The sequence below is a fragment of the Neodiprion virginianus genome, chromosome 2 (assembly GCF_021901495.1).
Source record: "Neodiprion virginianus isolate iyNeoVirg1 chromosome 2, iyNeoVirg1.1, whole genome shotgun sequence".
Classification (NCBI taxonomy): Eukaryota; Metazoa; Arthropoda; class Insecta; order Hymenoptera; family Diprionidae; genus Neodiprion; species Neodiprion virginianus.
The window spans coordinates 28,466,329-28,493,368 of NC_060878.1; the positions used below are offsets into that span (position 1 = coordinate 28,466,329).

At 40.2% G+C, this 27,040-nt stretch overlaps 1 protein-coding gene and 1 long non-coding RNA gene across 4 annotated transcripts in view; one reads left to right on the forward strand and one right to left on the reverse strand.

The window, feature by feature from the left end:
• The window catches only part of LOC124298446 (uncharacterized), a 180,965-nt gene that overhangs the window by 40,119 nt on the left and 113,806 nt on the right, over positions 1 to 27,040 (forward strand). For both annotated transcript variants that reach the window (XM_046750466.1, XM_046750467.1), the window contains one exon: positions 5,827 to 5,913. The gene's annotated coding sequence lies outside the window, so the exon portion shown is untranslated. The remainder of the gene's footprint in view (positions 1 to 5,826; positions 5,914 to 27,040) is intronic.
• Positions 1,620 to 9,975, reverse strand: LOC124298457 (uncharacterized). 2 transcript variants are annotated; one of them, XR_006906812.1, is made up of 3 exons: positions 9,688 to 9,975; positions 2,349 to 2,540; positions 1,620 to 2,243 (listed from the first exon to the last, which is right to left on the reverse strand). It is a non-coding gene; the product is annotated as an uncharacterized LOC124298457 (long non-coding RNA). The 2 variants fall into 2 exon arrangements; XR_006906811.1 differs by having other exon boundaries at positions 1,620 to 2,540.

Consider the following 27,040-nt stretch of genomic DNA (forward strand, 5'->3'; position numbering starts at 1 on the left):
ATTAAAAAATAATATATTTCTTTGATAACGTTGATTCTTCGCTTCGCAACGTTCTTCGATCTCGAATTTCTCAACTAATTTTTAAAGACTCGGTGTGGTTAATTCCGAAATTGTGTAGCTCGTTCCTAATTGCTTAGCGAGTAATTGTAAGAATTTTCCGGGAAGAAATTGCAAACACTTAGCCTCGACTCCTCGAGACACGGCGTAGAGCCAAGGCACAAACGAGTCCGTAGTAGGTAGTCGGAAAGTCTCACAATTAGATGTCATTCACGGAGTTCTTGGATCTCGAGCTTTTTATGTTCGGCAGTGGAAGAGTTCCGCGGTGCATGCTCGTTTAATTGGCTAGACAAAGCGGCTACTCGGAAGCGAGAAAAAGTTAGTCGGCGAGAGAAATGTATCGGCAAAGGTGAACAACTCCTGCAATCTCTCTGCGTCGATTCAAATTTCGATCACTGCCTTTCCAATCAACCGCAGACGGACTCTTTTTACCGCACAATATTTTCCAACGTATCTACTCGAATTCACCCGCGTTATCGATCAGATTTTTCCGCCCGATTTCCGTCCGACCTGATAATCCCGCGGCCTCGGAATACCTGCGTCTATATTTTTTAATCCTCCCTCGTCGGATAGGATATCCCGCGACGCGGACAGGATTGATTTCCAGGATTCATGCACCGCCCGTTCTAAGCGCGTTTCACGCTAGTTTATCACGGATCGCTCGATAACTCCAGATCTGTATATCCGATAATAGTTCCCCCTCATCCACCGCATGCGGGACTGAAAAATCAAACGTGATCGAAACTTTTCACGTTACTTTCCCGGACGTTTTATTAGTTTGATCCAATTTCCACGCTAATAACTCAACTTTAAAACATCTCGATGCGATGTTTCCAATTTTTTTTTCCACCCACAGTTGCCATAGTTCGATTTCGACTTTTTAGTATCGGCTAAATATACCACAGCGTTGGTAGTCAAACTCGATAATTAAACTCTTCAGTTGGTGGAACAAATACTCCTGCAAAAATTTTTTATTCAGTTTGCAATTAGATGTAGGTATGTGATTCATTTAGAACTCAATTTTCCCTTGATCATACGCTTATACAAATATTCGCAACACGCATGAAAAGCGTCAAGTTTGCAGAGTATTTATAACCCTTTTTCTATAAACAATTAACCCTTACCTGCTACACTGGGGTCCAAATGAACCCAGGCCAATTTTTTCATCAAGTCTTAAACAAGTATCCTTCGAATAATTAATGAAATAAAACATTTTGACATAAACACATGGTACATTTTTTCCCAAAATTTCCTTCTTTATTTCTCAAGACAAATAGCTTTTTTTAAAAAGCCACTTAACTACTGTGTTCTTACTTGTAGCGATACGTCGGTAGAAGACTCAGCTCAAATTTTAGCCCTTGACATTAAAAAAATAAAAACATTATGAATTTCTCTCTAAAAATGGTCTCATTTTTTCATTTTTTTTATTTTTGTATTTATACAGTATACTTGAATTTAATTTTTGACTATATAACCTACACGATCCTTCAAAGTAAGCTTTTAATAAATTCTGCAAAAAATTTTCAATTAAAAACAATCGATAGGTTTTTTTTTTTTTTTTGCAACGATATTTGTCACTGGGGTTAAAACGGACCCAGTGGACCCCAGTGTTGCAAGCAAGGGTCCACATTGATTTTCGCATTGCAGCTCCGCCGTGATTTCGCAGACGTTGATCGCCCCGCGTATAGCAAGGACATAACAACCTTAAGCACATTTCTACCGAGTAGGTACGTTACACGGAACGACCCAGGATTTGCGTTTTTGACATATTTCACTTAAAACTAACTTCGGAGTTGCGAGAGGGGCTTGGCTGGCTGGCTGGCTGGCTGGCTGTTAACAGTATACGACAAAGGATTGCAAAGCAGAAAGCAGCGTTCCCTTATAGCGCCGCGTGTGCCAGCCGGGGCTGAAGGAAAGGATCGGAGAATAGTTTGGGCAATGGGGATTGCGAGGAGGGCGAACACAGAGGGGAGAACTCGGGGTGGCAGACAGTCTGCCGCGTTATACGTTGCTATTTATTCCACGCGTCTGTATCGCTACCCCATCCTACACGTAGGTATGTATTGAAATTCGCACAGGGTCTTCCTTCGTTTGTGTTTCGTGCCTTCGTCGGCGTGGAAGGGCGTCCGTGGCCACGCTGCAGCTACGCCTGATAAACTTGCCGGATGGAGATATCGCCCGAGTTTCTAATATAGGCAGAGTATACGTTAGGGTGGATCTTGAAAATGTTATTTTTCAATTTCGAATTTCTCACCCCCCGAATCGGCTTCAAATAATTCTAAAATAAATACCACATTTTTTCAGATTTTTATCTCGACTCATAACTCGTGCCGTCGAAGAGTTGATTTTTCAATTCCATTCTTGGGTCGCTGATTACGAATCTGGACTCGAAATTTTTTCATTTAAAATAACGGGCCCAGTGTGGCGATATCAAGTGAGGAATCCACCCTGTTGTCGGCACAGGTTAAAGTTGAGATAAGAATCTGAAAAATTGAACAGTCATTTTTGAATTATTCGGGATCGATTTGGGGGGTGAAATTGAAAAATAACCTTCTTAATAACCACCCCAGCATACGTCTACGTACAATGCAAAACGAAAGGAGGAAAATTGCAATTTCATGAAAGAAAAACGTGGGAATTGCAACGCGTCTTTTAACCACTTTACAGACGGTCTTCCCCGTCTTTGAAAAAAGAAAGAGAAAAAAAAATAAAATAAAGAAATTTGCCAAAATCTCAGATCACTTTCAATTTTCAACTCTGACACTTCAAGGCTACTTATTGTTAAAGGGATTATACCCGGTGATTCGATCGAAACGATTTCAATTGTGGAATTGACGGTCCGTATCTTCTTTCGTACCCTCGCGTCAGTGTCTGTAGGCACAATGCTTTTTCAGTACGCTTCTGCGGATAAAGGCGCGTGGGTGTAAGGTATATGCATAATACGGAGAGCACGTTGAACGCAGCAAAGGCAATGGAATATCGATATCCCTGCAGGTCCTGTACGCATCTTTAAGGCGATTCACCGTCCGTCGAGTGTCGTGCAGCCTTGGCACCAACTTTTCCCATCTACTTTTCTCCTTCCTTCTTCACCCTCTTCGTCTTCACTCTCGCCCCCTCGCCGCTACTTCGCCTCTCTTTTTCTTCGTAGCTTTTTTTTTCCTCCTACCACCCCGCCGCCCCTTTTTTTCCCTCCTTTTTTTGACCAGGGTGGGATTCTTTTCTTCTTCTTCTTCTTCTTCTTCTTCTTCTTCTTCTTTTTTTTTTTCCTCTTTTTTGCATCTTTTCGTACCTCACGAAACCCTCCCGAGTCCTGAACCCACGAGAATCCCCTTGAGATTTTCTCAGTAAGCAGTCTTGTCCTTCTCTCAAGCATCTTCGGCTTTAGAATCATCGATATACGGTATACACGTATAACTTATAATATTCAAAACTCGGTGCAGCCATTTTTACCTGCCTTGAGGTTTATACATCAATTTTTCGTACGATCAAGTGTTAAAAAAAAAAACAGTTGTACATGTTTCATATCTCATCACATCATTTGATAATTCTCGCTCTTAAAATCTATAACGAAGAAATTTTATCAAAATCTTTCGTTACGTTTCAAGATCCACGCGTATAATTGCAAAGCTGGGACCTTGCATGTTGAAAGCGGAAAAACGGTTATGAAAATATTAAAGTTTCTGATTTCGATCGCAGATCGGTGACTAGTGAAACGGTTGGATTGACACAGCTCCGAAATAATGATTAGAGAGCTTATTTATCACGTTCATATTTTTGTCACCGAAGGTGCTCGAGGAGCTCAATGAAGGAGGGAAGTTCCGGTGTATCTGCGTAACGATTTCCGGAAATTCACACGTGAATCTCACGGACCAATAACGCGGCACGAACTTGATAAGTTTCGGCGGGAATGTGGGTCGTCGTCATGGTAACTACAGAATCGCTTTCGTTAGATCTTCCTGCCTCAAGTGTTTCTTTCATCCTCCCTCGGCTCCCTCTCTTCCCCCCCTACACGTATTCGCCCTGTTTCGCCTTGCCCTAACCCCTTCGACGGACTGATCCGGTATAACTTTATTAATTATCCTCAGCAAACTCACGAGCAACCATTCCGGAATACCAATCCAGTCTATCGTATGATTCTTACATCTTTTCGAGCCTTCGCTCTCACTCCAGATATCCTGTGTTTTTGTTTTTTTTGTTTTTTTTCTTTCATTTCTTCAATTTCGCAACGTCACGCGCCGTTTGTTACCTACAAAAGCGAACGAGAAACATCGCGGTTAGATTCGCAAAAATTTCAACCCTCGATTCCACTTCGCTCTCATTCCGCAAATTCTTCTCGAAGCGTATTACACGGGCTGAGGAAAACGTATGGAAAACCCCTAAGAATCTCGCGGAGTTCGGTGAAAAAAAAAAAATGAAAAAAATCATCAAGGTATTAAAAAATCTTGGGTAATTTTTAACAAGGTATTCCAACAGTGACCTTTCATTTGACCTTGAACCTCATATTCAAGGCCATTTTTACATGAATTTTGATTGTTCCAGTAGGGTAGCCCCATTTTTGGTACCAGAATCCGAAAGAACGGGAAATTTTCGGAAGATGTGTAAAAAAGTATGAATCTTGATCACGGATACTCTTAACGCCGAGCGATCCCTCCTTTTGCTCTATAAATTATCGACTTTCTCAAAACAGAATTCCACCGCAGAATTCTGTCGAGTCGTGCCTTTTCTTTTTTTTTTTTTTCTTTATCTTACTTATAATTTTTTTCACCCTGTATCGTATTTGCCGCACACAAACGACGAGACATTTTCCTATCCGGAAATAAAAATTCCGCGTTGTCTTTTTTACTCCCCCGCGCGACGAATTGTTTCGCCGACTTTTGCGACGCCCTAACCGTAACCTAGTATTCCATTTTCACTGCGAGTCGGTGATAAAATCCGTGTCGAATCGGCCGGTCGAGCTCCGCGTCTTCCGCAACCCGCGATGTAGGAACGCGGACTCCGCGACAAGCAGGGGTTGGATCGAGACAATGGGCTCCTTTGTTTCCCGCTAAATGCGTGTAGGCTTGGAAAATTACTCTAGAGGTACGCTGCACTGCGCCGGGTTTATTGCAAATATTTCCGAGACCTTTTCGAGTCTAGACTAAAGTACGGCGCGTTAGTCGGACCGTAAATGTGAACGATTCTCGTTCTAATTGCCAGCTGTTACCGCAGGCTGTGCTTGCAGGACTCGAGATTGCCGGGGTATTAATCCTTATAGGGATTATTTTTGGGGGTGGGGTCGCTTTCAAATCGTCAACGAGTCCTCTGTAACGTTTATTGCACACCTCTGGTGATGTTTCGAAATTTCAACGACGAGTTGACGTAGGACTTAAAGTTCTAAAAATGAACGGATCAACGAATCTGAATTTTTTGGAAATATCTTATTCAAAGTTGAAACTTCACGAAGTGTATCTGAGCTAGCTTATCATCGAATGAATTTTTATTTATGTTTTTTTCACTATTTCAAACCTACGAACCGAAAACCTCGAGGCTTAGAATCTCGGGAGTGGAAAATCTTACAAGTCTAAGAACATTCTGAAATTCTCTCATAATTTTTTATGCCTACGATTCTAAAGATTCAAATTCTTTCACTCGTTTTACGGTATTTTCGGATTTTCAAGGTAGAAATAAATGAATACCTAAAGTGTGGCAATGTTAATTTCGGTTTTGTTCCATGCTTAATGAGGATTTTTATCTTTGTATTAAATTTTTCCTAATCATTTCAAATTTCAGACCGACAACCCCTGAAGCTGATACGAAATTATGGCATCTTGACGACACGACGTCACCTTCTTCCGGCGGATATTGAAACCTCGCTAGGTTCGTCTTGACCACATTTTAATATAACAGTAATTTCCAAGGGAATATTGACCGAGATTATTACCCACTTGTATTACTTTTCGCTAATGCGATTCAAGCTTATTTATACAATCGTTTTGTTTGTTCATTAATTCGTCGAGTTCGTTCTTTCCGTCATTTCTTATTCAACGCTTCTCCGTTTCAATTTTCAACGCAATTATCATTGCCCTGCCACAGATGAATCGTTAATTCGGTCAGTAAACGAACAGCTTTGAGGTTTATCGCTGTATCTCGAGATATCCGCTCTTTGTTTGTCCGGAATACGCAGGCTGCAGGAAAGGGAGGGAACGAGACACTTTGATTTCAATTACGATTTCAAACGCTGCTGATGAAATACTCCACCTATCCCGGAGTTGCGAATTGTTTCGATTTAATCGCGCTCTGTACCGGCGGCACCCTCCCAACCATCCGACTGAAGAAACTGGAAATACATGACGCGCATAGACTGTACGAACAAAAGGCACAGGCATGCCTTATTTAAATGCTAATCTACCGTCTCCATCGAAAGCGAAAGATTTCAACAATCATTTCCCCAACTTCAAACTTACGTGGTTAATCGATCTTTATACAGGTTTAACAATTATTATTTTGAAAAGTAAAATCTGTCGGATGGATTGTGCTTATTCGTCGAACGTCGTTGTTTCGGCGCGAGTAATTTAGCGATGAAAATCGAGGTCGTACAAATAGAGCCAAAAATTGCGCTATAGCGTCGGCGAGGTATAAAATTCGCGTTCGCATTAAATCCCACAATTCGCAGCATTGGATTTGATACGTAAACATCAGCTTGCTTGCTGCGCGTATTATATCCGGGTCATCATTCGCGGCATGCCGGTATTAATTCGAGTAGGTGTATCGATAATGAGGCGGTCGCAGCGCCGGTTCGAGTGGCGCGGAAATATTTTGCACGCATACATTTTCGCCTAATTGATGTTTGCGCTGACTGAAGGGAGTTGGCCGGATTAATAATTATCTACTAATTACGACAACAAGGGTAGAACGAATCCATTCGCTTCGATGATAACTCTCCGTTCTACCACGCCCTGAACCTACACACGGGTATAAAATGACGCGTACCCGCGCTTACGTGTAACACTGGCGCTGCAACATTCAAGACGTCTGTAACATTCACCAACGATACGCCGTTAAATATGACTGTCAATTTACTACATATTTACTGTAAAAAAGAGTTGTCAATTTACGAATTCAGGCTACAAATTAAAAAATTCGGTGCAGCGTGGTAAGTTACAATATACATATTTGTCTTAATAGTGAAATGAAATTTTTGATTTTTCTAAAATTTATGGCAAACACAGAAAGAAGTGATTTGTAAATTGAATGAGCGGTAAATGTACGGCGGATTCGCTGTTTTAACAGTGTGTTATAAACTCCGAGCCGCCGCCGTCGCCCATAACGCGGAATAACTTCTTTACCGAGCGAACAACAATGTCAGCGGACTGCCGTATCACATGCAGATGACTCGGCCTATTGTTTACACGTTCAAGTCTATGATTTTCTCTCGGCATTCTCGCGTGCCCTGAAAGCTGAAGTGTGCCGAAGCAGTCACGGGGCACGAACTGACAATGAAAAGACGATTATCCATTCCCATTCCGCGCTTGAATAAAACGCGTAAGGCGGACCGGAAGAGTGCGAATGAATACTGCGAGGCTCTGGTCACGATTGCAATAACATCGCGTTACGTTTTTAACTTGCGGAACGAGTCCGAGGATTTTGTTTCCTCGTCCAGCTTTCGTCGTAGCGCGACGCTAATGACCACGGTGTGATAAAAGGTACGTCGTGCAGGTTACGATTAGTCAAGAGTTCATCCTCGCGCTTAAACTGCCCACCCACGACAATTTCACACTCGGTTATGGCAGTTCCGGTATACGGAGCAGCCCGGGTCTCGTGGCTTAATCCACGTATCCAACATCACGCGTTGGAACGAATGAAGCCGATTACGACGGCGGTGAATGAGAACCGAGAAAACGTGCTTAGCTGGTGGATGTTTGAAAATCGTTAAGTGAAATCGATGAAAAGATGGAACCGGCGCCTCGCGGGTTTCGAATGTCGCCAAAATATCGCACAAAGATCAATCCACCCGTACAAGAAAAAGACGCTTTTCTCAATCTCCTACGCCTGCAGCTGTATGAGGATATTGCTTTTCTCATTCCACTACTGCTTCTTTATATCCGTTCTGCAATCAGTTACGACGATCGGTCTTGGATCGTTGCACGCGCGGGTACATCTGCACCTGGATGAATATGAACAACGTTGGAAACGTACGTTCCAGGTACGTGTATACTCGTATACGTGATTCGAGTAATGGCCCAAGGTGAGCTCGTGCCAATTTTAAGAGGTGCGTCGAATACGCTCCTCTACTAGGCGTGACGCGGTTGGTATTATACACGTGGAGTACTTATAACTGCGTCACACTTGAGTGTTGGTGAATCATCGATCTAGCACGAGAAGTATACCTTGTATACTCGGTGACACGTAGAAGCTTCTCCAACACACGGGTCTGCTCTTAGATCAGTGAACAACTTCCTCTTCCCTTTTAGCACCTGCACAATATGTAATACTTGAACACATACGTATTAACACTTGGTCATTTGAATCTCCGCAGCACGCGTTTCAGTCTTCGTTAGTCACGCGGTAGAAAATATTAGCAGAGGTTGGCTTACTGTATCAATGATCCGGGAAATGGAAGGTAATGTTTCACTGGATTTCGATGCTTCGAGGCCTATGTACGGAATCGTCTCCGACCATTTTTATGTACCTCACCGATTTTTCGTCGTACGACGATATCTCGAGGAAGAATTAACGGATTTCGATGACCCGGTTATTCCTGACTAGTAACCGCTTCCGAGTTGTTTGCGGAACTGAAATTGTTTTTTACCCAATATTATTATTTAAATAACTGGGATTTCTAGGAGTGTTCCCGTCAGATTGCAGTCATTCGATCTTTTCTTGTACTTGTTCGAGTACTTGTCGACATCACCGGACGACAAGTCGTGTACTGAAACCGCTACATCTTGGGCTAATCGCAAAAATTACATTCGAACGAGACCGTGAAGAAACGTCTTTCCTTAATTCGGTGCTGGCTTGAAACTGCACTCGCAACAGATGGGAACGTTTTAACCCTTTGAGTCACAAATTATTGTGCTGAGTCGATTTTTATTACAAGATAGTACTCTACGGTTTTTGGGCTAGCTGATTACGAATCTGAAATCAGATTTCAAAAGTTCAATACGGTGGTTCCAGAATAGCGGACGAAAATTTCAAATTTAATCGAATCCGGTCACAAAACTCTACGCAAAGGTTTTCGAGGTCGCTAATGGAATTCGCCATACTGAATTTTCATAATCTGATGTCAGATTCGTATTCGTCGAACCCAAAAACCCCTGTACTGAGTTTTTTTCTCAGGATTCGATCAAATGTCAAATTTTCTTGAATTTTCGAAATCCAATTTCGGATTCACAATCAGCGATCCTAAAACCTTATGATTTGTGCAAAACATGTATACGTGTAGAGATGAACTATTCCTTCAATTGTCACGATTTTTGTCAATCAATTTGTTTCTAATAATAATAATTCACATTATATCGCAACAATTACACTCGCGTATTGAAAACCTCTAAGCATGCCATCAGAAATAGTGAAAAACCGCAAAGAAGTATGTTTTCAAAGTTCTCTAAGCATACAAAAAATGGACATAAAATAGTTGTTGAGAAAACTTACCGCCGTGACTCAAAGGGTCAACCATGCATTGTCCGTAATGAACGCGTGAGCAATTCCTACGCACTAATCACAGGATCCCGATGATCATTGACTCGGCCTCTTCCTCTTCGTCCGCTTCGTCGGCGTGTCATGGTAGCAATCTCTCTCGACTGTCGCAAAACGATGATTAGAGCCGGGGCATCGAACGTGGCCTTATACGCGAGTCACACATGCAATATGCATATGTACCCGTGGTGCCTCCAGGCCCACACGATTATGGGGATACAAGCACAAGGGGCTCTGGTTATATCTCGGTCCTTTCCTCCAAGCATCCTGTGCAGGCTGCCGCCTACGCTACGAGGCGTCGTCACGGTGCTGGTGCGGAGAGACGCTGACGTCCGTGCGATGTCTTCTCCTGGGATGACTTTCACCGCTTGGCTGCAGCCGCGCCGCAGCTCCCAGCTTTTGCAGCCCAGGTAGTCTGGGTACCTGCGTCTATTTCCACGTCGCTTTTATTTTTCACCTTGGTCTACGTGCAGACGCTGTTAAACAGACCTTCGCCTCCGCTTTGCGAAGGTGTCTTCACCTAGAATCACTCTGCTTTTTTCCTTCTTACACTTCGTAATGACTGAATAATTTTACACGAAAATCATTTTCACAACGGAGATAGAAGAACCTTCTTCCATTGAGGTATTGGTCACGATTATAATCAAGCACCAGTCGAGGAAAAGAATCGTAACGAATGTCGTTTATACATTGGCTTCAATTTTTCATTCAATGTATGTTAGAACGGATCTTTTTCGAAAAATTAGTTTTTAGCCTCAAACAAAGCCTCGTGAAATCGGAACTCGGTAGTGAAATTCTATAAGGTACCTCAGCCGGTTTGCATTTTTCAAACACTCTGATCGAAATATTTCGATAACTATACAAATTGGGAAGCTGTATTTGGTCTCATTTTGTCGACAGTCAAATTTTATTTAATAAAGGTCGTCATTGGCACGTGATATTATTTGTATCAGCCTAGAACACGGGTGAGTTAAAAATTGACAAGGTAACGAGCGTCTTCATTCATTTATTCAATGTATTCAAGTCTAAACGTTTGTATGGAATACAAAATGAATATTTAGGTCTATAGTAGTCTCAACCTTTTTTTTATAAGAAATTTGATTATCTACAAAATTAAATCAAAAACAGCTTCCCGACTTGTACAGTTTTCCAGGTATTTCGGTTAGAGTCTTTGAAAAATTCAAAGCAGCTGAGTCACCTTTTAGAACTTTACTACCGAGTTCCGGTTTCACGAGACTTCGTTTGAAACCAAAAACTAAGTTTTCGAAGGTTACGTAGGAAGACGAAGAAAGTTTTAAAAAAACTAGCCTAATGTATATCCATCCGAATGGCTTCAGACGTCCAATTATACATTTTTACAAATATAATACAGAGAATTTTGGCAATTTCACATATAAAATTAGTGCAAAAAACAATGTGAGTTAAAAACTGTTTGCAAACACTTGTAACTTAGTGTTGTATTATAATGCCTGTATCCAAACGACGAAAGTTTCCCGTCCAATCGTTTGGCTTAAATTACGCAGCTGGGTGTAATAATAAAGTCGAAGCAGAACGAAGACGTGTCACCTAAATCCAAGCGAGCGCAGAAGATTGCGGTCTCTATCGAAGGGACGGTAAAACAAAAGTAGTAAAATATTTTCATGATCTTTGCATAAGTAATCAGGTACAAGGTCGTGTACACACGATACGCGTGTCACAGGTGATGAATAATAAATTAACCAATCTCTCAACAAGTACTCCAGTTTACCTGCTGGAAATAACCTGCTGCAATTTTACCTCCGCAGAACCGTAACGAACGGACGATTGTACTCGGTGTGAAATAAAAGGTACAAAAAGAAGGAAAAAGAAAATAAAAATCGCACGAGCAGCGATTAATTTTCTTTCTTCGACAAAATTTTATTCGTGATTATATCCGTAACAATTTCTTCGGTATAAACAGCTCGTGTCATGTCGCGAACGAAACGAGTGCACGCGGTTAAACTAGCGGCGAAATTATTCTCCGGATTCTTGATTGTTCCACGTGTCGCTAATTGCCTGGCGAGACAATTAGCCTGAGGTGGAGGAATGACTCGAACCGGTCGAATTTCGTGCCAGTTAAGGCTGTTAATTCCACTCTTATCACATACTCGTATTACGATAAAACAGAGCGAAACTAATGCTTCTGCGATGTGTTCCACGTACGCATATCCGCTACGCTAGCGATAAAAATCTCTTTGCTGTCGGTCGCTCGGTAAATAAATTGGCAAAGCGTGGCACTGACGCTACATTTTCCACTACAGACGACGTGGTGTCGTCCACCATGCGGATGTAGGGTACGTGTGGGTGGATAGGTGGATACAACAGGGTGGTCACACATCTGGAAATGTCGGGGGATTTTTAATTTGGTCATGGAAAAAAGTGAAGATATTAATTTTCTATCATAGGAATTAGACGTGATTTTTTGAGGTAACAAGTTTACTCTTTTTTTTTTTGTGGAGGATAGAAATCGGCTCAAGCTGACGTTTTTGTACGTCATAATTTTCTACAATTCGAATCGAATTTGAACCGAATATAGAGTTAATAAGCTCAAAGATTTACATAGGTTTTAGTAAATTAATAGAACTGGAAAAGTCATGGATTTTTTTCTTTCCCACCAATTCGTGGCCACGCTGTTAAGCCTGACATAAATACGATCACATGCCTGGTTTCTGGGACAATTGATCTCTGCACTTCTGAATCCACACGGTCTTTCTGCAAGTGCAAGCATCCATGTCTGCTCCGCAGTCTTGCGATTCTCTCGACGTTTGTTTGATCACTCCCTGTTGACGTAAGTACGTCCCTCTTCTCGAAAAGAGGAAAAGGTCTTCCGATAACCTTTAGAGACGCTGTCTTGTATTCTCTGAGTTACTCTCGGCTCGACGACCATGAGTTAATTACTTAAAACTACCAGTATACTAGGGATATTAGACCGGACCTTGTCAGTTTTCAACAGCATCAAGATACTTGCAAACGTTTCTCCTCTTCGTGTGATATTTAAAAAAAAATTGTAACCAATAGTCGATACTTGTCATTCATTTTGTTACAAGATAATCGCACGTTTGTTACTTATGAAATTATCATATTTGTGTAATAATAAATAACGGAATTGTGTAAAGAGAAACTCAGATATATCGATGATTCGTTTCAAATTCCCATAAAATAGCTGAGAACCTTGCATATATTCGTTAGATTCCATTCCGCGATGGATACGTTTTATTCAGACGACTATTGTCAACAAATTCACCGATACACTTTGTTTTTATGACCATTAGTAAATATTTATAATAAACGCGTTAGATGTTTAATCGTACAACGTTGTCTCGATATTAATGGTGGTCAATTCCACTTTTTACACTATTTCACTTATTCTCTATGTACTATACTTACAACCATATTGAATTCGTTAGTTACAACGACTCGGTATCGTGTCCTGTAGCTAAATAATCAGCGACATCAAACCCAGTGAGAAAAGTTGTTTCTTGATAAAAAAAAAAAAATTACTCAGCTGATTTCCAAGTTACGAAGATACACGCGCAAGCCATCGCCGTCTTATCAATATTGTATTCACTTCAAAGCGATAGAAGAATAATTTGATAAATATGATATAAATCGTACTTTTTCAATTCCCCGTCACGTTTTCTTATAAAAAAATTTTCGCCTCTCGTATTCCTTCGCAAGTCTGCAATATCCCCTTTCCTTCAACCTAGACAACCTAGATTCCGTCTGTTTACTTGTTCGTTATATTCGTTTTATCCCACACAGAATAAATACATATTTTTTATTTTTTTTCTTTTTTACATTTTTAATTACGATACTCACCCACGGCACTGCGTATCCCATTAAAACAGGTTCGTTTCGCTTGTTATTAGTATTATAAGCACCTAAATAGAAAGTTTGTGCGAGTGGTGCACCATTAGCGGGGACAAACCATATACGGATCCGTATAATCGTTATACACGAAGCTTCGTCTCGCGGTAGGTATATAAATGACAGTTCTGTTAATAATATACCGTATTATGTACACTGTGAACGGCACGGGGTTTGCGGACTAGGCGCTAAGTTCAATTTGTATTAATTAAACCAACAAGTAGTTGTCGGGTCGGGGTGGATTAGATCAGGCCTAGCTGATTGCAGACCGTTGTTGTGCACCGGCATTAAACATCCAGCTTCCGGGCAACGGCTGCAGCGTGATTAAAAGCTATGGTGGTTGAAAAATTTCAGTCACTTTTATTTCTCCTTTCTTCATGGTCTGCGCATTACGGAATTGAAATTTCGCGATATGCACTTCTCAAATTTATCCAAATATTTCATCCAGCTTCAGAAAATGAACGATGTGAAAAATCGTTGCATAATTTATTGTACCTACGGGCCGTTTTTCCCCGGTGTCTCCGCGTGAAATTCATTCCTGGTATAAATACACCTACTTCATGCGAGTAAACGAAGACTGAATCGTATCATACGTGATAATGGAGCTGGCTGATGCATAGATGGAGGTAAAAAATTGCGCTCTAAATGTCAACGTACGACCGACTTGTGGGACAGCAACAAACCCGATGTGTTTACTTTCACTAAATGTATTTATCGAGGTAAATAGAATTGTGCTATGGTATATAAATGTGGCCAGTTCTCCCACGCTGGTTTAAATTTCACGCACGAGCATTCCTCCTATGCCGAAATAGCGTTAATTGCCGTGTCTGTTTGTTAATTCGGAATGCAGCTCGAAGTTTTGGAAAAAAAAAAGGATGATGCTTAAAAATTTTTTATTCCATAATCGTACCTGCACTCGTCTAAGGGAGTGAAAAATTATTAAACAACACGGATTGTTGATATGAATCCTTGTTAATACAATTTATGTACACGACGACCCACGCCTGATAAAAACGTCATAATTAATAGATTCATAATGTTCCTAATTAATGAAGCTCCGCGATGAGTTCGGCGATTAAAATCCATAACCCCAGACATAAATTTAAAAACGAATATAGCTGCGGGCTCGTAAAAAAAAGTTTATGGGATAATTATTATTCCAAATATTATTACACGCGAATACAGCCATGAAGTATATTGATATTTTTCCAAATGTCAACGCGACATTTTGTGCCGCGGTTCGGTCAGTATTTTAACAAAAAATTCAATCTGCGTACGGTATGGTATATATAATATATATATATCGAAGGTGACAAAATACTGTGCGATAATTAACATACAATTCTGACCCGGAGTGTATTTTTCAAAAATGACGCGAAACGTAACTAGGGAGAGAAAAAAAAGAAAGTTGCAATCTAGATAAAGGTATACCTACATTATTATCGTTAGTATTTTCTTTTTTTTACGTTTTCATAAAACCATGCCGAGCGACGTAAAAATTACTTACCTTTTTATAATAAAATATATTTGTACAGCCCTACAAATCGTTCGTTCATTTATTTGCCATTTTCGTACTTTCCAGTTTCAGTATTGTTACCACTCGGCGCAACAATCGCGGTTTCCATTATCTGCAAACCAAGTCAGAGCATATTTTTGTTACGACGCACTTCCGCCTGCATTCTTGAATATTTTTTCCTCTTCCTTCCCTGAAAACGCTTTTACACGTGCCGTATTAGCATATCTTTTCTACATTCATAGGATTTTCCATTTCGAATTTTCATCTTCTTTTTTCTGCAGATATTTTACCCTTAGCTTTTATACCTAGGCGATGGGAATTTTTGTAATTACACATTATGCATAACTTTCTTTTACTTTTATTCAAATGTATTTATTTCACGGGCTTGTAACGTGTAACGCTATACGTATACACACCTCTTGCCTTACCTACTCACTTTACGAACTTCTTGTAGATATATTTCTTGTTTTTTTTTGTATTTTTTTTTTTTTCTTCAATGTACGCAATTTTCTTCTTTTCGGCAAGAATTTCCCTCGAAAGTAGCAAAGACGGAGAATAAGAATAAGACGAAGAGAAAAAAGAAGAGGGCAAAGAAGAGAAAGGAAAACAACATAGAATAAAATATGTAGGAATTTTCTACCAAGCATGAATGTATGCAGGGGTAATTCTTGTTACGACTATAACGTGTGCGGACATCTCAGGAATGCGTGATAAATGCTGCTGTTGCTTCTTGGCAATAACGCTGACGTATTAAATCCCGAAATACCTGTCTGCAATTCGCCATTATTTAAACAATTTGAATAAGAACAGCGCACAGAGCCTGCGGCTAGTCTCATTTTCCGTGATTCCAAATTTTCTTCCAATTACATTGGTCAATAAAAATTCACTTTTCGTATACAATGTGAAAAACTTTTAACGGATTATGTTAGGAACAAGGTTTAGTATAATCGAATTAATATTGGAATATTTTAGATACGAATAGCTTTGTTGTACTACGATTTTTTTAGTTTTGCCAAAAATATAGTTTTTATGAACAAAAATGAGGTTATATTCAATGTTACGGTACACTGGTCAACAAAGTTTTGCAGCAACGAAGGTTCTTACTAATTTTCAAACACCCGTCTACCGTTATCATAAATCTATATTTATTTCCATTCGATCAGGTCTAGTTTTTGCGTTACAACCGCTGCGAGTAAAATTAAACGTTTATCGTTTTGACTTACCTTTTTTGGTTCAGAGCGTTTTGTTATTTATTGTAATCAGCTAACTGGTATTCGTTGTAAATAAGAAAACACCCTGAGTCAAAAAAGACAAGTCTAAAACGATAAACATTAAATTTTACTTATAGTAGTTGTAACAAAAAACTAGACACGATCGAATCAAAATAAATAAAGTCTTTTAACGAGCGTAAATTATAGGTATTTAAAAATTAGTAAGCATCTTCCTTGTTACAAAATTTTGCTGACCAATGTTATTCATCACTATTTATACCGAACTTGAGAGATTCGTGGCGGAAATATTTATAACCGAAAATCTTTCATCTGTGGTATATACATGTAAAAACGTATGCTGCAGCCTGCATTCGCTGCAACGATACATACCGATGTATACATATTTCATGGTCACACTATATGCATGTTCGTATCTATCAACCTTGCCAAAAACCACTCCTGCAACGAATCGCTTCGATATAAACTTTCAACAGTTCTCACATATCTTTATTCCGCATCTGTGTGTTCATGCAGATAGCTACATGCGTTGCGATACATTGGGGAGAATGAAAATCTCGCGGTATCTTTACCACATACCCATCCGACTACAAAGTTTCAAATTTTTTTCACCGCCAATGCGTAGCGTTTTGGAATTTTCCCAAGAAGTGAATTTTCCGAGCCACCCTGAACGACAAAATTTTTCACATTCTCAGAGACGTCTCAAGACGTTCGTGTTTTATTAAATCTCGATAATTGTCAAGTGTTTTATGTTTTATGTTATAGGTATAACCTGTATAATTATAAGTATACACGCGAGGATTGTTTGATTTTTTAAACTTATTTCGTGGCGCTTTGAAAAGTTCTCGCGACAGTAAATACAGTCTCCTTTTCCTTTCATATTTCACTATCAGCTGCAAGTATTTGCGATTCGTGTGAAGTTTATTTGAATAAAGCGAATTCATTACAAACTTACTTATATACATTTCTAATGGAATTGGATCGATCAAATATTACTTTCGATCAACCGACAGACCGACAGGAATAACTAGTTAAATAATTCGAATAATTAGTTCGATCTGTGAACTCCCAATGCAGTTTCAATACTTATGAAACGTTTCTTTCGCAATGAATCGAGTGAAAATTCTTTTTTGATTCGAGAACTTGAATTAGGTATGTATAACAGATGGTTGTTTATGAGAAATTCGATATTTGATTTATTAAAATTAAGTTCTACGATTAAATAACCGGTGATTCCATCAACTTTGAACAAAACAAAGTAGAGCTCTGATGGATCGAGTAAATGGAATGACTTGTTACCTTCACGTCACTTTTCTGCAATATTATTTCAAGCTCTCTAATATACCGATAAATATAAGTAGGTAAATCTAAAGGGGAATCAAGGAGAGTTATCGAGAGTAATTGAACGTCGACTACCTACGACGATGCATACATATGTCATGTACGCGGATTGCCAGGGGCTGCTTAAGAACGCGAAAGCTCGTAGCGTGTAATCGCGGTTGTAATGAAAATTGCAACAAAAATTAAAAAAAAAAAAACAACAACAACGACGACAAACGAACGAACGAAAGGAGAAAATAAAACAGAGATGCGGCAAACTGGAAGAAAAGAGTGGAGCGGATGAAAAAATGATCGTGCAAACGGAGAGTTTACGTATTTGTAACGACGATACAGAGGTGAGAGGGGAGAAGAGAGAGAGCAGAGGAGAGGAGAGGAAAATACATGACTGCGCTAAGGTGGCTGAACGCAGGAATAGAGTAGAGAACGTTATACCGGAGGTGGAGCCTGACTGCGTCGAGTCGTTGGGTCGATATCACTGTTTCTGCGAACTTGGTTGCCGTAGGTATAAAAACCCTGGGTGAACACACAGAGAAGCGTGGAGGAGGCAGCGGCTCGTTTTCCGCAGGAGTAAAAGTACGAGAAGAGCGGGCGTAACAACGAAATCTGAGGGTGAACGGGTGGGGGGGAGAAGAACACGCGCGAGATTTCAGATGAATTTAATCCACCCCACCTTTTTACGCCGCGATTAACGCCTCCCCCCCCCCCCCCCCTTCCCTTCCGCCGTCCCACCATCCCAGAAGTTGCAGTAAAAACAAAACGTTTGTTGAATAAAAGCCGCCCATGTGGCGATTCTCTTTACGACGATGTTTCATTTCGAACGATATTGTGTACGAATACGGGATGCATGAATGTGTGTTAAAAATTATAAAATGTTTAGGTATACTGTTGACTTAAAAATCTAAAATATGGAATATAGGAATTGTATTTTCTGGCTTCAAACATTATACTTCACGTTGGAAACCAAATGAGGAATGAAAATGATTTGAATAAAAAATATGTGTCTGCATGTTGATACGGGAGCTGGTTATGATTGTTGGATATTTTCTGTAATCGTACGCGGTGATTGAACATCTTTTTTCTTTGCATACAGATGAGGAAAAAACTATCCGTTTTGGCCCTCGTTCTTTGATTGCACACCTACTCGAGTGTTTAGTCTTGTTTGACGTGAAAAGTACTTCACATCACTCTTATATGTATGTATAATTTATACACGTAGATATATTGGTTTTATAAAATTGTGTCACGCGTTTAAAATGATATCTGTATTATACAGTAACGCAATTACTTTGGCACCGTTAAACGCGAAATAATTTGATCGGATTCTCCATTTAATTTCATAAGATTATCCACCGCGCATACTTTCTGCATCGAAGAAACAAACGATTTGCTTGATTTTAATAAAGATATTTCTGTCCGTAATCCGATCGAATTATTTCGTGTAATCACGAGGATCGACGTTTACAGTGAAATATTCAACTCGGTGCATCAATCGTATTTCTCGATTAACATTTTGTATAAACATGAAATGAAAATATCGAAGGATTTGCGAAACGCGTCGCATGACACGCAACTGCCGGTTGTGACGAACGTGAAATATCGAGTCTCTGCCGACCTGATAACACGATTTTCCTCCTCAATGCTCAATAAGTCACGAGCCGTGCTGAATCGACGTAAATTTCTGATCGGGCCTTTTTCAAACGTGTTTTTTATCGTGTCTCCTTACTTTTTTTGTCGTTTAAATTTTTTTCGTCGTAACTCCAAAGCGACCGGGCGTGAAAAAAGTAACCCGTCGGCCGCGATGAAAATTCATTGTATTTCCTCATCGGATCCGACGGGATTCTGGAAGCGTTAATTGATCGTAAGTGCTTTTACTGAGGTTGTAATTGAAAGAGCGTCAAGCCGAATTTTCATTCGAGGAGGAGTTTCGAGTTTGCCTCTAATCTTATTGTTAAAGACGGAGAGTATGCCGTCCTTTGTTTCCCCTTTGACCTCCCTCGTCATTTTAAATACCCCGCCTCACCTGCCACTCCGCATTTTGCCAGGCCTCATTACTCTCGTTATACGCTCCTTCCCTCGCCTCCTTCCTATTTCTCGCCTCGTACCTCTTCTATACCCGCCTGTCGCAATATCTGACAGCGTCTAGCTCGAGAGCCGCCAGTTATTTATACAACTATATTACAACTTTGTCCCGATTTCACGGAGAGAACCCCCTCCCCCATTCCTTTATACTCCCCCGATTCCGCTACGTGTATGGGGATGATCAATGTTAACCCCCTCCCCCCCGTATTCACACTCCGATGAAAATAAAACTGGATTTTTATTCATCCCTCTCAGCGTGTCAACCCTTTGAGTCGTAGTGATAGGTATTCTCACCACATATTTTATATCCATTTTTTGCATGTTTAGAGAAGTTTGAAAACATGTTTCTTTGCCATTTTACGCTAGTTCTGACGGTATGATAATAGCTTTTTTATACTTGAGGGTAATTACCGTGATACAGTGTGAGTTATTGTTGTTGGAAACAAATTGATCGATAAGAATCGTGAAAATTGTAGGAACAATTCATTTCCGAAAAAGTTACCCCTCTACGCATACCTATACATTAAGTTGTTAGGGTGTTAAAAAACAAACTTTTTTTTTCGTGTTATTTAAATGACAAATTTGAAATGGCCAGCGACACCTTTTAAAATTGAGCCATAAATTTTTCCAAACGGGAGAATTTTTTTCTCGGTAAATAGGTCCTTTTAAGACCGTAGATTCGATAGGTTAGTTTTTTTTGGCTCATCCTGCTACACATGTTTTACATAAGTTATGTTTTTCGAGTCGCTGATTACGAATTTGAATTGGGATTAAAAAATTTCAAGATGGCGGATCGAATATGAAGGACGAAACTTTCAACTTTGATCGAAATAACTCTGACCAGGGATTTTGAGGTCGCCGATTACGAATCCGAAATCATATTTTGACAATTCAGTACGGCGAATTCAGTGAGCGACCTCGAAAACCCCTGCCTACAGTTTTTTGAACGGATTCGATCAAATTTGAAATTTTCGTCCGCCATTTTGGATCCACCATATGGAATTTATGAAATCTGATTACGGATTTGTAATCAGTGACCCAAAAAATCATAGAATATCATCTTGTGATTAAAATTTACTCAGCACAATAAAATATAATAATGTGTGGCTCAAGGGGTTAAGGGGTGGTTATTACGAGCAGGGAAAGCCTGGAAAAGTTAAGGAATTTCGCAAATAAGACCGGAATCTTGTATCCTTGCAAGGAAGTTTGCTTGCTTTTATAGCCTGGCATAAATGGATCAGCTGCAAGTTTTATGTTAATTTGAATAGAATGTACATATTATACGTATATTTAACACCGAAACTTCTTCTCGGTGCTTGTATATTGAGAATTATATTTCGTCGATAATAAATATATAACATAACGTTTTGGACGGTGTTAAAATTACTGTCATGTAAAAAAAATCATTTGTTATATTCAGGGGTCTATCATTTCGAAGCTTACGTCTACCAGCTGAAATACCTACCTGAAAAAGTGACAAAATTTCAGATTTCGAAAGATATCTCGCATTGTCTTCTTTTCTGTCAAAAATACAATTTTACCCTTGTTCTAATTCTCATGCAGCTATTTATTTGAGCGGTTAAAAAATTTCCCACACCGCTGTGCAGCGGGCAAGTTCGTATCAAAGGTATCAACGTTTAAATACGTATCTGGGGTAAAAGTTGAAAAACTAACAAGGAAAACCTCACGTTTTCCGTTCAATCGTTGGAGACTTTTAATTTCTACAAGCTTCCTACGAATCGCGTCTTACAAACTACATGATTCAAACGAGTTTAACCTACTCCTCGAATCGGATCACGGTCATGCAAATGGACATCATCGATGGTGCAACGTTAGCGTTGTGCAGAGACTGATCATGCAAATAGGAAGTAGCTAATTGCGAGTGGATTCAATTCGAGTGGGCGTTCTGCTGGATCGGTAAAAACTCCAATTGGCACGTAGAATATCGCGGATCGGATGAAAGTTGGCGAAAGGCGAATTACCGCTGCCTCTTTCAACCCCCCGCGACTTCAGGCCTCCGGCAACCGCAAGTTTGCGGACTTGGCGGTTAATTTCGCTACTCCGGTATCCGCGGTCGCCGGCTCTCCTACAGACTTCTTAATTCCCGCAATAATACTCAGCTTGTACAGCATTACACAGTCTTTGCCCGCATTCGCGTGGACTGCGGTTTATTTTCAACGTGTATCTACGCAGAGGTACGTATGTATGTGTCTTACATGCTATACGCAATACGCAGGAAAGAGATGAAAAATCGTCAACTACGTCCGAATAGAATCTCACTTTCTCTCGCGTCGCAGTCACCCAGTTTCTTACACTCTTACAATTCGATGGAAGTAATCGATACTCGAACTGTAGGTCGTTGAAGTACCTCGCGTGATTTTTTGTCGCTTACGTTTCGACCCGAGTTACGCTGTCAGGAACAGAATGAAGTTGGAATTAAAATCCAATTTTGGATACATATGGATATAGCACGAACAATTTTTTTTATTTTTTCTCTTACGATGATCTTCTTTCAGTAGTACTTCAGCGGCCTACGGTTCCAACATCAATTACATACTCCACTGATACCAGCGAGGTCAAGATTTCAATTTTCTTATAAATCGTATTCCCGTTTCTTGCCATTTCCATTCAAATTTCACTCTCTGTTTCAAACAGAAGTGAAAAACAAACGGGTGAGATTGAAATTGCCAAGTGCGAGAAGGGAGGCTCGTCTATACGTCATAAGGTACGCAATCCTTCCTCTCTCAGTCAAACTGTTTACCTACTCTCGACGCGAAATTATTATGATTTTAGTCGTCAATTTGGCTCTCTCGTTACTTGCCTAGTGCGCTCGAATCCTGATACATATATGTATACGCGGTGTTATATACCTGCGTACGCTGTACTCTCTCTCTCTCTCTCTCCCTATCTCTCAAACAAGCCGCGCTGCCTCTCCTCGGCTCATCCAGATACGGAACCGCGAATTATTATCAGCATGTGTACAACAAATATACACTACCGGTTTAATGCTCGAAACCCCTCGTGAATTTCTGTTTCATACAGTCTAGTTGCAGACGAATCCCAGAATTAACCCGTTGTGTAAGGTATGATAACGTGTAACGTACGATCATCTCATTTTTTGTTTCTAAAGCTATTGTACCTGTGATATGATTGATAATACAAGCCGCGTAAGTGTGATATCATTTCTTTCCTCTGTTCGTCAAATGCGATAATTTTTCCTCTTCCGTTTCCGTCTCACGGTATTCACCGGTGGAGGAAAGCTTGAGAGGGAATTGACGCGAACTCGGAACACCTCTTGAACACGAGCTTTCAATCAGTCGGTCCTCGGAATTGCGAGACTGTGGCACGAAGGTATAATAAGCATCTGCAATTGCAGGCATACACGTATATGGGGCATTCCATGACATCTCGATCAAGATTTTACGTCGATCTGTCAGATTGGCTTTATAGTTTTTTTTTTTGTATGAAAGTAGGTACGTGACGAAAAACGCAATCGCAATTTTTTTCAAAATTTTCCCACCTAATTTATACGAAGCACGATTTGAAAAGTTTCAAATGAACCCACTTTCTAAAATCTGAACAAATTCCGAAAAATCTTATAAAATATATCGAAATATTTTACACCCATTAGAAGATGGAGATTTCATAATTACGAAAGATGACTAAGAAAAATGAAAAAATAAAGAAATTATTATTAGTTAGTTGCATTTTTGACATAAGAATGAACATCGAAGCTCATTATTATACGTACCGATAAATATTCATTCGGCGAGATATTACAGTGAGCTTTTATGTTCATTCTTATGTCAAAAAGGCAAATAGTTATTTTTTAAAGTTATGAAATCTCCATCTTCTAATAGGTGTCAACATTTTTTTAAATATTTTGTAGGAATTTTCTGAATTTTTTCAGATTGTAACGAGTGGTTTTTTTTTCCAGTTTTTAAATCATACTTCAGATACGCTGGTAAGCAGAATTTTTTCGTCATGTACTATCATACAAAAAATTATAAAGCCAATCTGACACATTGACGTGAATTCTTGATCGAGGTGTCATGGAATGCCCCATATATATGCGTGTGTGCCTAGGTATAATATTATATACGCAGAGTGAAACCTCGAGCATGAAACGAGTGACGACGCATCGAACCTACGAGGAGAGGTGGCCTCTTCAAATCGTCTCGATTTTCTTCATTATATTTTCATCATAATACGAGAGTCATACAAAATCGCGCAGAATTGCAGAACTAGGATCAACGAAAATCATTCAAACCAGACGGCTCGAAGCACGGACGACATTCCGCGCACGTCAGTGAACGCGTCTGAATTGCCAAAAAAAACAAAAAAAGTCAGTATCCGAAACAGCGCCGAATTTGCGAGAGGGTGAAACCCTCCCTTCTTGGGTTTCTGACGCTGCGCGATGCTCGAGAGGCTTCGTTAATCGATTACCTGTAGTTAGTAACACCAGGTTCGTTAACCCTTTAAAAACTCGGACCTCCCTCGGTGTCTGCAACGCCCCATCTCCATGGGCTTAACCGTAGTTTCGCGTCTCTTTAATCCCATTTCCACACACTGCCGAGTCCCGCAACTCGACAATTCATTCCGCATAACCCGGGGCAGGAGGTTAAAATTGAAAAAAAAGCTGGGTCAATGGATGCGGGAGGATATAATTCGGATCACGGTGATATATTCGGAGGAAAGAGGGTCGTTATACTCGGTGAGAAATATCGTGTGAGTGAATTGGCGAAAAAAAAGTCACACGACAAGTAGAATTAACGCTTTTACTTCCCTTTTCGAGGAGGAGATTCATCTTGTAGTTAAGTTAAGGTCACGCGGTAGTCCTACCTTTATCGACCGAGCAAACTCACCCCTTTTTCACTCTATATTACGACGATGCGTCGCTCCATCGTACACGAATTCAGTGCGGTTTTTGACACGTGTTACTATTCCCAAATTTCACGCATTTCAGGGGCCGAAAAGTGCAAAGTTGAGATACTTTGCGTAATTCCGGAAAGAATTAGAAGTAAAATGAGCGATCGTGAGACTCTGTTCGTACAACATGTGAGGCTGCTAAACAAGAACCAGGTATTACAAAATTGGAACTCTTTCGGTTCATTTGTTTATTCAATTTAGGAAGAAAATAGGGTGAGTTTGCTCGGTCGGTAAGGGTAGGACTGCTACATCGCCTTAAAGCTTATCTTCTCCTTCTTTTTACCAGCGATATCACATCAGGTCTGATCGCGTGTCGCCCGTCGTTGTTCTATGATTGTGATTTCGAACGTTTGCCGCATTTACTCGACGACAGCTGCATCACCCCGTCTTCTATGTGTGTAACAATTTAACGTCCCTCTACACGCTTACACGCAACGTACGAGTATAATATAATATGTGGGGAGGCACAATCGGCTGCTCCGGATTCTTCCTGACCTTGTCAGTGAACCTGATCGATCGTGTAGATGAGAATTCTAAACGACTCGACCCCCCTCTGACCCGAAGTAATTTACCAACAGTAAGACCATTCATCTCTCCACATCCCAAACTGTTATATCGCTGATAATGACTCGATTCTACGCATCGAGCACACAGCTCGGGACTTTGTTTATTCAATTCACATCGACGTGTCACGATTTTATTATTGAATTCGGTCTTAAAAATAACGTGCGATCCTCGACTAAATTTTCATATCCCCCTTTTAGTGAAAATTTTCACTTCGCAAATATGTTTCAGGGATAATCTTATAGAAATCCAAAAAGTGATATTAATTTTCGATTTCTCAGTTCTCAACTTTTACAGAACGAAGCACACGAAGGATGAACATACCAATTTGATTCGTTTGTTTCGACTTGCCGTGTCACTTCAATTTCAAACACACCGTTCGCGTGCAGCTCGCTTTCATACTTCGCCATACGATCTTCGTAATTCTTATAATAAATGTACTAGATCGTCGATGAAACGAGAATCGATCGAAAAATCTGACCGATGCGACAACGGTAAAAACAATGATCTCGTATTTTTCACCGTCGAGGGAATAAATTCAAACCGGATACCCTCTACACCCCGACGTCTGCAACGTGTAACATTCACACGTACATACATACATACATACATGCATTTCGTTGTGTGCAACGGAGGTATATATAAATTATACGTAAATATCCGTGACGTAGCCTTGCCTGGGTTCTCCATATGCATTACACATACGTATATGTAGAACTCGCGTTACACGCAAACGCGCCTTGTACACATCTCTACGTGTTACACGCGCGTATATCGTATATTGATTTCTTTTATTCCCTTGTATTCGCTGTGCTCCGTATGGCTCGTCAAACGCACGGATCATACGCATCACGCGTACATCCGTATAATATGCGAGGAACAGAACTGTGCTTCGTGAAGTTACGATCGGCGTCAGGGGGTTGCAGTAACGGGTGCAATTGGCGCGCTTTACAAATTAATTCATCATCCGAACCTACGAGGATTTCTTTTGTTTCAGGGTCCGCATTGTAGTTTATGTAATCCACCCGTGTACGTACGGTCGTGTTGCGTGTATAATACGCCGTGGGTATTTAGTATCGGTGTGTAAGCGCGGACGCTCGAGTTTTCCTAACGATTGTTTTTATTGTTAATCGCGAAGCTTATTGTTATTAGGAGTTTCCGTAAAGCCAAGCGAGGCCTCGCCGTATAATATCGAGCCATTAATGAACGAGGCCTGCCGAGCACCTGGTGCATGCCGTGCCGCCTGTACACCTAACTATTATTATTTCGAAAACACCCTTTACGGGAAATAATCGAACCTGTATACGTAACCGAGCCAGCGTGGCCGACATTCGATTCTCCGTGACTTGAATCCCCTGCCGACCGACGACATATGCTGTACATCGTCCGTAAGGTATTCGTTACACCCTTGCTGCCTTTGTAATCTAAATTGGTCAAGGATTCTTGTCGATCGAGCTTTGTTCGGTGCGGTTGAATCGCAAAGTTGAATCCCTTTATTTCGGATAAAACTGCGTTGCGAAATGTTTTCAAAAATTTCGATAGGTACAGGCGATGTGAGAAAATTTAATTTTTATTTATTTTCTTTTATATACGAATATTTATTTAAACACAACGATGTAGAATGTAAATTCGCTTGTCTATACGAGTGCTGAAAACGTTGAGCGGTGAGTTTCGCAAAAAAAAAAAAAAAAGATATCGGGTACAATATATTTAGTAATAATTGAAGAAACGTCTGAATTGACGATTTTGTCTTTTCCATTTTCTA